This window comes from Gavialis gangeticus, unplaced genomic scaffold (genome assembly GCF_001723915.1).
Source record: "Gavialis gangeticus isolate Ggan-Ray unplaced genomic scaffold, GavGan_comp1, whole genome shotgun sequence".
Lineage (NCBI taxonomy): Eukaryota > Metazoa > Chordata > Crocodylia > Gavialidae > Gavialis > Gavialis gangeticus.
Window position 1 is genome coordinate 32,622 of NW_017728996.1, and position 10,329 is coordinate 42,950.

The 10,329-nt window shown below is 48.6% G+C and overlaps 1 protein-coding gene across 1 annotated transcript in view; it reads right to left on the minus strand.

Moving 5' to 3' along the window:
- Positions 1–10,329, minus strand: part of IQGAP1 (IQ motif containing GTPase activating protein 1) — a 279,633-nt gene that overhangs the window by 32,348 nt on the left and 236,956 nt on the right. The gene's annotated exons all lie outside the window — the stretch shown is intronic.

A 10,329-nucleotide genomic window follows, 5' to 3' on the forward strand; every position in this document is an offset into this window, starting at 1 on the left:
GCTGTTTGGTCTGGCAGCCTGATGTTTCCTCTGCCCTCATACACCCCTTCCCCTAACAAGCGTAGTTTAAAGCCTTAATCATCACTGTATCTGCTGAGGAATGCTTTGCATTTGAAAGCTTGTCTAAGCCTATCCCAACCATGCAATTGGTCCAATAAAAGATATCACCCACAAAAATCCTTGCCCAATTTATGCTGGGATTAAGGAACATTTGACTCAGGAAAGTAATTTTTGGTCAAATAGTGCTAAAGTTGAAGTCTTGGGGATAGTGCACTCTTATATTTGGACACTAATGGCAGGGCTTTACTTGTTAGTGTCCTTGTCATTTTTCCTGCCTCAGACAGGACTCTTCCTGTGGGAGAGTCTCCCAGAGCAAGGAAGAAACTTGACCCTGTTTTGGCCAGAAACCCCAGGATGCAATTCTTTTAGTTCTGTCATGTGTTTTTAAGTAAAGAAGCAGCTGGAGACCCCAGTCAGGATTAGGGAGACCACTTTATGGTTGGTCAGAACAGCCCTGTGAGTTTTATTTCTTTCAGTGCATAACATAATGCCTAGAGCTTTAAAATACACTAAAATAAAAAAAGAGTGAAAATACTTTGAGGGCATTAATTGAGCTTGCTTGCTTATAAAAGCCTCCTCTTCCTGAGCAAAAAATTCTTGCATTATATCTTGTTGGTAAGAACTCCTGATTGTTCAGTGAGGTTGGGGACCAGTTCAAGGCTTGAGGCCCTTTTGTAACTACCATGTTACTGAGGCCAGAGGGTGTGGATCTAAGGGCTGCCAGTAATATACCTGGGTGCACCTGAAGATTAAAAAATTTAGTTATGGTAGAGTAAACATGCCTGCTTAGTTATCAGTGTTCTCCACTGAAAGTATATTGTACTCGTCCAGAGACAGTCCCAGCTTCTGCTGCGGGTCCAGGTCACACGAGCATCTTGTCAATCTGTCACTTGCCTGGCCTCTGAAAAAGAACTGACCAGACACCTCTTCTTGCTCACTCTGCATGTGTGCTACCGAAGTGTGTGTAGTGGTGTGGAAGCTGTTGGGCCTTTTCTTACAATGGCCTGGAGAAGGGACCAAGAGAATACCAAAGGAAATCCCCGGGCTTTCTGAGTACAGGAGAGAAGGGTAGAAGACCAGAACTTGGTTCTTTAGCAGCCCAGCACATTAGAATTACATAGGACAGGGAGAGGGGATGAGCCAGAAAGGTAGCAGCATGGGAGTGCTCACGTCATCAGCTGCGGGTGTCTCCAACAGTAAGCTGCCATACGACGTGACCCCTGAGCAAGCCCTGTCTCATGAGGAGGTGCGGACACGCCTGGATACCTCCATCAGAAACATGCGGACAGTGACGGATAAGTTCCTGGCAGCGATTGTTAGCTCAGTGGACAAAATCCCGTGAGTACAATGGGCTTGCACACTTGCTCTCTGAACACAATTGCTGGTTTCACATTCCTAGTGATTTCACTTTCTCTCATCTCTTTCACAGTTATGGCATGCGTTTCATCGCCAAGGTCCTGAAAGATTCATTACATGAGAAGTTTCCTGATGCTGGTGAGGATGAGCTGCTGAAGGTGAGGACCTGCATGCCTTTGCCCTCCTTTTGGCAGAGAAGTGTGTGTAGTTGGAAGCTGGGTCCATCACACACCTGCTATTGCAGAGGCTCCGGCCTTGTGGTTCATCCTGTCCCCTCAAATACACATTTGAATGTTTGATCTTTTTTCAGGGAGGCCATTGAACCTCCTGGCTATTTTTTGTGCTCCGTGACAGTTCTGATGAATGGCATGAGACTCAGATGGGGGAATCCTTTCGCTTCTGTCTTGCTTTTAATATTCTTTGGGTATTTGGTCCTTCAGGTTTTCTTGACTCCACTCTACAGATTCTGCAAATGATTGAACTTTGGTGTTGCTGAAGCAATCGCGGCCCATCCTTTCTTTCTTAAAGAGACAATGTCAGGTTTAAAACTTTATTACAAAGTCTACTATTCTAATCTGTGTCATTAATATTACCTAGAATACTTAAAAGCAGGATGTATGAAATAATTGTCAATGTTTATAGCATATATTAAGTTTTTGCCTCGCACTCAGCTTAGACAATAAAAAAGTAGTTCTTGCTCTCAAATCAGGCCACCTTCTGGCTTATATGCATTATCAGAATATTGCATTATTTGACCTGGACCTGTTTAATTCCAATTCCATTTTTTTCACTGAAATTTAAAGGCATCATGAAAATGTTACATTTATTTCTGTGGATCCTGTGTTAGGGGCCCTCACATACCTGACACTGTCTCTTTAAACTGCTCTGCTCCTTTCTTTTATAAAATAAAATCTGAATGCTGTTTTCTTCTCTCTTCTAGTTCTGTGCTTTCCCATACTGAGGCATCGATTCTTTCTGTGCAGGTGAATTAATGTTTTTCCAACTGTAAATATAGGGGAAAGCTATGACTTCCTTTAGACAGCTTTCTGTGGAAACAATATTACTGCAAAGGTAGCAGTACTGAAGCTGCAGTGTAGTAGATGTAATCCCTACATTTGATTGATAGATTTTTGAGAACAAAAGTGACCTGTTCTCATTCATTTTTCTTAATTAGAAAACTAATAGGTTTTGTCATGGGCACATTTTTCTACTACAGAGATCTTTTTAACATTCATAATCTTGTAGCATGCCTGTGTAGTTACATGGAAGTTTGCATGGAAAAGTAATATTGAAGTCATGTATTAATTTTCAACATTTCACTGGTGCCTGCCATGTCTGCCAGGCTTCTCTCGCCTTTCATTCTCTCTGGTACCAGTGGCTTGGCTGGCTGCTCCGTTGTCAACTAATATCACATACGACACAGACTCCTCATGGCAACCAGCACTGTGGACCCACCAGAAAGTCTCAGAACACAATGTGGGACCATTGCTGTATGATAACTGGCTGCAATAACTTTATCTCAGAAAGGTTGGAGCCAGCCTGTCAGCATGTGGATGATGTCTTTAGTAAAGGTTGACATGGTTCTCAGGGGATTTGGCCTGTTCACGTTTACTCTGGTATTTTTAGTTACAAAATCCAGTTTAACAAGTAGCCTTTATTACTGGCTTTTGTCACTTTTCTGACACCTGAGTGAAATAGTTTCTCCACTTCATTAACCTTTTGTTAGCTTGAGGTCTTATGGAAAAATATAGCTGGTTTATTCAGGAATTATTGTGAAAGAGAGAGGGAAAGAAAAGTGGTGCTGGGACATAGCTGCCACTTCCTCCCTGCTTCCCTGTATTGAGCACAAACTTCCAAAGCTTATCTGTAAAGGTTTTCTCAGTTTAGTTCTCCTTATTTGTCCACTAGTCTTGCCACCCATTTTGCTTTGCCAGTGTTAACAGCTGCTTTTGTCTCTCTTGCAAGCATCTTTGTGTTGCCTTGTAGACATGGACAGAGGCTCAGCTATAGTAAAGTTTGCACCCGGCTCCAGTGTCCCCTTTCTCTACCCTGCTCCTCTGCCCCTGAAATGTTTCTCTGCAACACCCAAACTGCCTGCTGCCTCTTATCCTTGTTGACAATTCCCGTCACCACCGACAGCCCCAAGCAATGCATTTAGCAGTAAGAAGTGGCAGCTGCAATAAGGGGACTTGTGATAGAGCAGGGAGTGCTGGGGCAGAATTAGCAGCAATGCACAGAGCAGGGGGGTGTGCTGGAACAAGCTGCTCTGCAACAGGTGAAGGAGACCTGGGGCCAGGGCCCAGGCACCTGCCCCTACTTTTACTACTGGGTCTGGATTACATTCCCCAGATTGTTGTACAGTCACTACTTTATCCTTATAACGAGTCTTTAAGACTCACTTCTGTGCCATTCCTGAAAGTAGGTTGCATAACAACTCTCTAGGTAGCTTGTTAGTAACATACCAGTATCTCTTGTCCACACATCTTGTTTATCAGTTAAGAATAAGGATCATTGTAGCCCACAAACCATACACTAAGCTAAGAATATCTGTAACTTCATGTTCTTACAGCTAGCATCCTTATCTTCTCCTTCTACTCGGATTAATATCCTTTTGTATCTGGTTCCTACTTAGATTTTAAACCCTTTCATAAAATCATAGGAAGTTAGGATTGGAAGGGAGCCTCAGGAGGTCACGTCTAGTCCACTCCCCTGCTCAAAGCAGGACCAGCCCCAACTACGTCGTCCCAGCCAAGGCTTTGTCTAGCCAGGTTTTGAAAACCTCCAAGGACAGAGCTTCCAGCATCTCTCTGGGTAACCTGCTTGTGTTTTACTACCCTGCTGGTGAGAAATTCTTCTTATTGTATCCTAAACTTCCCTTGCTGAAACGTGAGACCATTGCTCCTTGTTCTGACATCTGCCACTACTGAGAACAGTCCAGCTCCATCCTCTTTCGAACTTCCCTTCAGGTAGTTGAAGGCTGCTATTAAGTCCCCTCTCAGTCTCCTTTTCTGTAGACTAAATAAGCCCAATTTCCACAGTCTTTCCTCAAGACATGTCCCCCATCTGCCTCACCATTTTTATCACCCTCTGCTGGACGCTCTCCAACTTGTCCACATCTTTTCTGTAGTGGGGGGCCCAAAACTGGACCTGGGACTCCAGATGTGGCTTTACCAGTGCTGACTAGAAGTGAATAATCACTGCCCTGGACCTACTGGCAAAGCTCCTCCCAGTGCAGCCCAGGATGCTGTTAGCCTTCTTGGCAACAAGGGCACATTGCTGGCTCATATTCATCTTACTGTTCACTGTCCCCCCAGGTCCTTTTCTGCAGAGCTGCTGCCCAGCCCGTCAACCCCCAGCCTGCACCGGTGCAAGGGATTGCTCTGTCCTAAGTGCGGGACTTTGCACTTGTCCTTGTTGAACCTCATGAAATTCCTTTTGACTCAATCCTCCAATTTGTCTAGGTCACTCAGGATCTTAGCCCTACCCTCTAGCACAGGGGTGGGCAAAATGTGGCCCGGGGGCCAGATTTGGACCATCAGGCCATTCTATCTGGCCCGCAGGGCCCCTAAAAAATTTTAAAAATTAATATTTATCTGCCCTGGGCTGCCTGTCACGTGGCCCTCGATGGCTTGCCAAAACTCAGTAAACGGCCCTCTGCCCAAAATAATTGCCTGCCCCTGCTCTAGTGTATCTACTAGGGCTGTGTGAAGCCCCGGTCACTGATTTGATTTGGCGGAGATTCAGCCCGATTCAGCAGCTGAATCTCTGAATCCGAATTGAATCAGGCGACCCTTTAATCTCCCTGAGTCGAATTGGAACACCTCCAAATCGATTTGGAGAGATTCAACGATTCGGACATAGACACAGCTTTATATGTTTTTTCTATATACCTCAAGGTACCAGGTGGCTTGTGAACGCTGAGTTGGTGGGGCAGATGGAGTGTCCCACGGGAGCGCAGGATGGGGTCCCCAGCGTGCTTGGCAGCAGACCTGGAAGTAGACCAGAAGCACTTCCAGTCCACTTCTGGGTCCTCCACGGAGCATGTGGGGGACCTGCCCCCCAGTTCGGCAGCTGGTGCCTCCTGGGTCTTGGGGGGCACCCAGGGTCCCCCCGTGGCTGATTGCTGAACCGGTGGGGGAGGTCTGCCACTGAGCATGCAGAGGGGCCCCCCCCCACACTCCTGTGGGGCGCTCCATCCATCCCACCATCTCAGTGTTCACGAGCCATGCCTGGTACCTCGAGGTATGTAGAAAGAACATATAAAACTGTGTCTGTGGTCGAATTGCTGATTCTCCAAATCAGAATTGAATCTTCAGATTCAGCCAAATCAAATTGGGACAGTGATCTGAATCAATGAATCATATAACTGTCCCCCAAATCAGGCCAAATCCGAATCAAATACGGCCTGCTTCGCACACCCCTAGTATCTACTACTTCCCCCAGCTTGGTGTCATCTGCAAACTTGCTGAGGGGGTGCTCTGTGCCATCTTCCAGGTTGCTGATGAAGACATTGAACAAAACCGGCCCCAGGACCAATCCCTGGGGCACGCCACTTGATACCAACTGCCAGCTAGACATCAAGCTAGTGATTACTATTCTCTGAGCCCAAAACTCCAGCCAGTTTTCTGTCTTCCTTACAGTCCGTTCATCCAGCCCATACTTTCTTAGGTTGCCTGGGAGAATGTTGTGGGAGACTATGTCAAAAGCCTTGCTAAAATCAAGGTACGCCATATCTGTCGGTCTCCCCGCATCCACAGAGCCAGTCACCTCATCATAGACGGCGATCAGGTTGGTCAGGCATGACTTGCCCTTGGTGAATTCATGCTGACTGTTTCTAACCACCTTTTCTCCTCCAAGTGCTTAGAAATGGATTCCTTGTGGATCTGCTCCATGATTTTTCCAGGGACTGAGGCGAGGCTGACTGGTCTGTAGTTCCCTGGATCCTTCTTCTTCCCTTTCTTCAAGATGATCACTATGTTTGCCCATTTCTAATCATCCGGGACCTCTCCTCATCACCGTGAGTTTTCAAAGACGATGGCCAGTGGTTCTGCAATCACATCAGTCGACTCCCTCAGCACTCTCGGGTACATCCCATCCTGCCCCATGGACTTTTACACGTTCAGCTTTTCTAAGTAGTCCCTAACCTGTTCTTTCACCACTGAGGGCTGCTCACCTTCTCCTATAGGCTATGGAAGGCCAGGGTTAATGGGGCTCCAGGCGGCTGCAGCAGGCGGAGGGGTGCACACAGACACGCATCCAGAGCTTGCAGCAGCCCAGTGGCATGTGGTGCAGTGCCCAGCACAGCAGGTAAGTCTGTTGTGGGGAAGGAACATGGAGAGGGGGGTGGGGGGACGCAGACTAAGGCCCCTCCAGAGAGGGAGGGAGTGGGGCAGGGGCTAAGGGGAATGGGGCCTCGGGGCCAGGGCGAGTCGTGGGGTGCTCAGAGCTAGGGCAGCTCATCCAGGGGTGCGAGGGGGCTCCTGCCACTGCACTCACCCTGGCAGAGGCCTGGCGGGCACGTGCCCTCCCAATGTGTGCAGGGCGGAGGTGGGCTGCTGCTGCAGACTTGGGCTCAATGCCGCACTGCCGCTACCCCCCTGGGGTGGTGCAATGCTGTGTGCCTGCTGTGCACGGAGCGCAGGTCCCAGCCTGCAGTGGCAGCTCGCTTCCGCCCCGCACACAGATCAGGGGGGCACATGCCCCCCCGGCCTCTGCTGGGGTGTACGCAGTGGCAGGAGACCCCCTCCCCCTCCGCCCTCCCCTGGACAAGCCACCTGGGCTCTGAGCATCCCACGACCCACCCTGGCCCCAGGGCCCCATTCACCCCAACTGCTGCCTCTGCCCCACTCCCTCCCTCACCATGGGGGCCACAATCTGCACCTCCCCATGCCCCTTCCCCATGACAGACTTACCTGCTGGGGGGAGTGTGTGTGCACCTGCACAAACATGCACATGCTCAGCCCCCCCCTCCCCAATAATATTTTCTCCCTCCGTCTATGCCTCCTCCCCTAACTGTGCTGGCTGGTACAACAGTCTGGGAGTTGACCTTGCCCGTTAAGACTGAGGTGAAGAAGGCATTGAGCACTTCAGCCTTTTCCTGCTCATCTGTCACTAGGTTGTCTCCCCCATTCAGTAAAGGACCCCCGCTTTCCCTAATCTTCCTCTTGTTGCTGACATGCGTAGAAAGCCGCCTTGTTACCCTTCCTGTCCCTTGCTAGCTGCAACTCCAATTGTGCTTTGGCCTTCCTGACTTCATCTCTGTATGCCTGAGCAAGGCTCTTGTATTCTTCCCTGGTTATTTGTCCAAAATGTGGTACTTTGGGACAAGGCACTGTTTCTTACTGTATGTTCCTATAATCCTTAACACAACAGGGCCTCAGTCCTGAGTGGGACGTATAACGGATACAAGTGAGAATACTCTGAGCCTATTCAAAGTAGTTCTGTACAAGTCTATAAGGTGCGAATCGACCCTGCTGGCTACAAAAATCCATCAGTCTGCTTCACTGGTATTTGACACATTTCTCTGCTCCACTTTTCCCAGATTGTTGGCAACTTACTGTATTATCGCTACATGAACCCAGCCATTGTTGCTCCAGATGCATTTGACATCATTGACCTTTCAGCTGGAGGTCAGCTGACCACAGACCAGCGCAGAAACCTTGGCTCCATTGCAAAGATGCTACAACATGCTGCATCCAATAAGATGTTCATGGGAGACAATGCACATCTAAGCATCATTAACGAGTACCTCTCTCAGTCCCACCAGAAATTCAGGTAGGCGATTCCAGCTAATTGATTGGGGAGGATTGAGGAGGGTTATACTGCAAAGAAACCAGGCTAGTAAGTGTGCACTGGAGTGGCTCAGTCTCTGCTAAGTGAACAGCCTCTGAACAGATGGTAATGATGGCATAGGGAGGTTTGCATGTGTTATTGCAGAGCTGGCAAAGAACACAGGAAGCAGCTTCCAAATCTTGCTTTTAGGGAAGACCTTTGGAAGAGTGGATGGTGCCTGGGTGGTAAAGCGGAGCAGATGCTCAGGTTTGCGTAGTGGGTGAGGCTCCAGCCTGCCTGACATAGCTTGTCCCCACTTGTTCTGGAAGATGGAAGGTGTCTGGAGAACAAAGCACAGCACTGCAGGGAGAGAGCTGTTTTGTGGTAAAGGTGTTTGAATACCATCCAGGCGAACTGGGCTGTATTGCTGCCCCAATCAAAGACTTCCTGTATAGTGCTTGGCATTTAACTTATGCCAGAAGTGTCACAGGTGCCCAATGTGCTTCTCATTTGTTAAGTGCTCCACTTCTTCAGAAGTGCTGGAAGCTTGTGGGGGTGGCCAAGGGCTGTGGAGCTGTGGGTGTTCGGCAGTGCTGGTAGTGAAGTGGTAGGTTTGGGAGTGATGCACAGAGGTGGCCTTCAGGAGGACCCATGGTCTGTCCTGTCTCTAACACTGATTCATTTCCTGATTTTAGGCATGTCACTTTGGGTATGCTTACACAGCAAAGTAACGGTAGGAGTGTAGCACAGGAAGGCCTCCCTGGCCTGGCTGTCGTCTAGCTAGCAGCAGTAATGAGCATCACAAACCCACTGTTATCTCTGAGACATCTGCCCCAAGACTGATTTAACTGACCTCATGGTTAATCTCTTTCAAAAGCCAATGTTATGCTGTATTAGTCTGTCACTTTTATCACTGTATGGATTATGTTATGCTGTCTGTAGCTATCTTTACAATTTTAGTCAGAGATTATGACCAGGTCTGTAGTCAAGAGTGTGTGCCTCAAAAGATCTGAGGAATGCCTAGCTAAAGAAAAGGGAGAAGGCAAAACTGCTAGGTATCTCTTGCCAATTGTGTTACTAGTGCAATAGCAACTGGCACTCCCAAACCCAGATAGAAAGGCCTGTTGTTGGCCTGTGCACCCAAGGTATTGTCTGCTTGTCATGGGAAAAAGTCAGCCCCACAATAATGAAGGCATCTCATGGGGTTTAACTAGAGGAATTCCAGATTCCTCAGGAAGGAAAGACGTTTCTGTAAAATTCCCAAACTTCTCAGGAAAGAGAACAATGCCAGTGGAGGGCTGGTGTGAAGGTATTTAGGAGCTACTTAGGAGATAGTTGTGGTGTTTGGATCATCCCAGGCCTTGTGGTGAGGCTAGGTCCCCAGTGGTCACGGGCCAGCAAACTCATCAGGAAGGCTGAAGTCTAGGAACTCTGACAGGACTTTCTGGAGGATGGTGTGTTAGTCGGGAAAGAGAGTGAGAAATTATACCTGGTTTTGTATTCTCTGCCTTCAAACTATATGGTCATTTTTTTTCTTTTCTCCTACAGAATAAGTCCTTTTGCTGGTTTGTTACCTTACTGTTTGTCTGCGGTAAAATGGGATCTCAGGGCAAGTGATGTCCCAGGCCAGCTCCTTCCATGGAGGGAATAGGTGTACAACGCAAAGAGTAATCACTTGGAGCTGGCTGAGATTCCCCTGTTGCAGCTGCAGGCCATTGAAAGGCAGTGGAGCTGAAGCTTGCAGGGATACAGAGTTATTTGAGGGCGAGCCTTGGTCTGTTCCTTGGGGAAAGCAGTGGGAAAGCAGGGAGAAACTTGGGACTCTTGGGGTACCCCCTGTGGTGGGTGCGGAGATCCCACCTCAGGAAAACAGCTGGGTATTCGTATCCCACCGCTATTTCCACCACGTGAGGTGGGCCAGTAGGGGGCGCTCCTGCATTGAGCCACCCACCTCCCTCCGCCCGACCACCTTCCAGGCTCCGAATACCTCCCTAGGGGCGCCTTATGTCTGGCGGACCCCTCTCCCGGAGCACGCTCGCTAGTCTGGGGGTAACGTGCCACCACCACCCCGAGAGTGGACTGTCTCGGCCCTGTATCCTCGGGGAAACACAGGCCTAATAGTCCTACGGGTACTCGACCCAA